The following is a 3864-nucleotide window of genomic DNA, read 5'->3' as shown; positions in this document are numbered from 1 at the left end:
TCAAAAATATGTTCTTGATGTTCATCATGATCTTCAAAGTGTTCTTGGTGTTCATCTTGACATTCATAGTGTTCTTGCATGCATTATGTGTTTTGATTCATAATTTTCATGTTGTGAGTCATTTTCTATGTTTTTCTCTCTCACAATTAAAAATTCAAAAATCAAAAAAATATCTTTTCCTTTTTTCTCTCAAAATTTCAAAAATTTGGGTTGACTTAGTCAAAAAATTTTAAAATTAGTTGTTTCTTGTAAATCAAGTCAAATTTTCAAATTTTAAAAATTTTATCTTTTTAAAACTTTTTCAAAATTCAAATCTTTTTCATTTTTATTTCATGATTTTCGAAAATTTCAAAAATTATTTTCAAAATCTTTTCTTAATTTTATTTCAAAATTTTTGAAAATTAACTAACAAGTAATGTGATTGGTTCAAAAATTTGAAGTTTGTTACTTTCTTGTTAAGAAAGGTTCAATCTTTAAATTCTAGAATCTTATCTTTTAGTTTCTTGTTAGTTAAGTAATTAATTTTAATTTTAAAAATTAAATCTTTCTTATCTTATCTTTTATATCATATCTTTTTCAAAATTTTATCTTTTTCAAAAATTTGATTTTAAAATATCTTTTCTAACTTCTTATCTTCTTATCTTTTCAAATTTGATTTTCAAATCTTTTTCAACTAACTATTTGACTTTTTGTTTGTTTCTTATCTTTTTCAAAACCATCTAACTACTCTTCCCTCTCTAATTTTCGAAAATTCCTCCCTCTTTTTCGAAAATTCTTTTTAACTAATTAATTGTTTTAAATTTTAATTTCAATTTTATTTCTTATCTTAATTTTTGAAAATCATTAACTCCTTTTCAAAATTATTTTCGAAAACTTCTGTTTCTCATCTTATTCTATTTATTTATTCATTTACTAACACTTCTTTTCATCTCAAATCTCTGCCCCTATCCTCACCTTTGTGTTTGGATCCTCCTTTCTTTATTCCCTTTCTTCTTCTACTAACAATAAGGAACCTCTTTACTGTGACATAGAGGATTCCTCTTCTTTTTCTGTTCTCTTCTCTTTCATATGAGCAGAAACAAGGAAAAAGGCATTTTTGTTGAAGCTGATCCAGAACCTGAAAGGACTCTGAAGTGGAAACTAAGAGAAGCTAAATTACAACAATCCAGAGACAACCTTGCTGAAATTTTCGAACAAGAAAAGGAGATGGCAGCCGAACCTAACAACAATAATGCAAGGAGGATGCTTGGTGATTATACTGCACCTACTTCCAAGTTTGATGGAAGAAGCATCTCAATTCCTGCCATTGGAGCAGATAATTTTGAGCTGAAACCTCAATTAGTTGCTCTAATGCAACAGAACTGAAAGTTTCATGGACTTCCATCAGAAGATCCCTACCAGTTCTTAACTGAGTTCTTACAGATCTGTGAGACTGTTAAGACTAATGGAGTAGATCCTGAAGTCTACAAGCTCATGCTTTTCCCTTTTGTTGTAAGAGACAGAGCTAGAGCATAGTGGGACTCTCAACCTAAAGATAGCCTGGACTCTTGGGATAAGCTGGTCACGGCCTTCTTGGCAAAGTTCTTTCCTCCTCAAAAGCTGAGCAAGCTTAGAGTGGATGTTCAGACCTTCAAACAAAAAGATGGTGAATCCCTCTATGAAGCTTGGGAAAGATACAAGCAGATGACCAAAAGATGTCCTTCTGACATGTTTTCAGAATGGACCATGATAGATATATTCTATTATGGTCTATCTGAGTTCTCTAAGATGTCATTTGACCATTCTGTAGGTGGATCCATTCACCTAAAGAAAACGCCTGCAGAGGCTCAAGAACTTATTGACATGGTTACAAATAACCAGTTCATGTACACTTCTGAGAGGAATTCCGTGAATAATGGGATGCCTCAAAGGAAGGGGGTTCTTGAAATTGATGCTCTGAACGCCATATTGGCTCAGAACAAAATGTTAACTCAGCAATTCAACATGATTTCTCAAAGTCTGAATGGATGGCAAAATGCATCCAACTGTACTAAAGAGGCATCTTCTAAAGAAGAAGCTTATGATCCTGAAAAACCCTGCAATGGCAGAGGTAAAATATATGGGTGAACCTTATGGAAACACCTATAATTCATCATGGAGAAATCATCCAAATTTCTCATGGAAGGATCAACAAAAGCCTCAACAAGGCTTTAATAATGGTGGAAGAAATAGGCTCAGCAATATCAAGCCTTATCCATCATCTTCTCAGCAACAGACAGAGAATTCTGAACAGAGCACCTCTAACTTAGCAAACTTAGTCTCTGATCTATCTAAGGCCACTTTATGTTTCATGAGTGAAACAAGGTCCTCCATCAGAAATCTGGAGGCACAAGTAGGCCAGCTGAGTAAGAAAATCACTGAAACTCCTCCTAGTACTCTCCCAAGCAATACTGAAGAGAATCCAAAAAGACATTGCAAGGCCATTGATATAATCAACATGGCCGAACCAAGAGAGGAAGGAGAGGACGTGAATTCTAATAAGGAATACCTCATGGGACATCTCTCAGGCAAGAAAGAGTTCCCTATTGAAGACCCAAGGAAATCTGAGGCTCATATAGAGACCATAGAGATCCCATTAAACCTCCTTCTGCCATTCATGAGCTCTGAAGACTATTCTTCCTCTGAAGAGGATGAAGATGTAACTGGAGAGCAAGTTGCTCAATATCTAGGAGCTATCATGAAGCTGAATGCCAAGTTATTTGGTAATAAGACTTGGGAAGGTGAACCTCCCTTGCTCATCAGTGAACTAGATACATGGGTTCAGCAAACCTTACCTCAAAAGAGACAAGATCCTGGCAAATTCTTAATACCCTGTACCATAGGCACCATGACCTTTGAAAAGGCTCTGTGTGACCTGGGGTCAAGCATAAATCTTATGCCACTCTCTGTAATGGAGAAGCTGGGGATCATTGAGGTACAGCCTGCCATGTTTTCATTATAATTGGCAGACGAGTCAGTAAGACAAGCTTATGGATTGGTAGAGGACGTGTTGGTAAAGGTTGAAGGCCTTTACATCCCTGCTGATTTCATAATCTTAGACACTAGGAAGGATGAGAATGAATGCATCATCCTTGGAAGACCTTTCCTAGCCACAGCAGGAGCTGTGATAGATGTTAACAGAGGAGAATTAGTCCTTCAATTGAATGGGGACTACCTTGTGTTTAAGGCTCAAGGATCTTCTTCTTTAACAATGAAGAGGAAGCATGAAAAGCGTCTCTCAGTACAGAGTCAAACAAAGCCCCCACAATCAAACTCTAAGTTTGGTGTTGAGAGGCTACAGCCAAACTCTAAGTTTGGTTTTAAATCCCCACAGCCAAACTCTAAGTTTGGTGTTGGGAGTCTACAACATTGACCTGATCACCTGTGAGGCTCCATGGGAGCCCAATGTCAAGCTATTAACATTAAAGAAGCACTTATTGGGAGGTAACCCAATTTTTATTTATCTAATTTTATTTTTATTTTTATTGTTCTTTTATGTTTTATTAGGTTCATGATCATGTGGAGTCACGTAAAAAAATATTAAAATTAAAAACAGAATCAAAAACAGCAGAAGAAAAATCACACCTTGGAGGAAGGACCTACTGGCATTTAAACGCCAGTAAAGAGCATCTGGCTGGCGTTCAATGCCAGAACAGAGCATGGATCTGGCGTTGAATGCCAGAAACAAGCAATATCCTGGCGTTTAAACGCCAGGAATACACCCTGAAGAGAGCTAGCGCTGAACGCCAGAAACAAGCATGGAACTGGCGTTCAACGCCAGAAACATGCTGCACATGGGCATTGAATGCCCAGAACATGCATCACCTCGGTGTTTAAACGCCAAAA

At 36.3% G+C, this 3864-nt stretch overlaps 1 non-coding gene across 1 annotated transcript; it reads right to left on the bottom strand.

Moving 5' to 3' along the window:
- Positions 1–1605: 1605 nt before the first annotated feature.
- Positions 1606–1709, bottom strand: LOC130971060 (small nucleolar RNA R71). The gene has a single exon (XR_009082295.1). It is a non-coding gene; the product is annotated as a small nucleolar RNA R71 (small nucleolar RNA).
- Positions 1710–3864: the final 2155 nt, after the last annotated feature.

The sequence above is a fragment of the Arachis stenosperma genome, chromosome 3 (assembly GCF_014773155.1).
Source record: "Arachis stenosperma cultivar V10309 chromosome 3, arast.V10309.gnm1.PFL2, whole genome shotgun sequence".
Classification (NCBI taxonomy): Eukaryota; Viridiplantae; Streptophyta; class Magnoliopsida; order Fabales; family Fabaceae; genus Arachis; species Arachis stenosperma.
The sequence above is the reverse complement of the archived record's forward strand: the minus strand, read 5'-3'. Positions and strand labels throughout refer to the sequence as shown.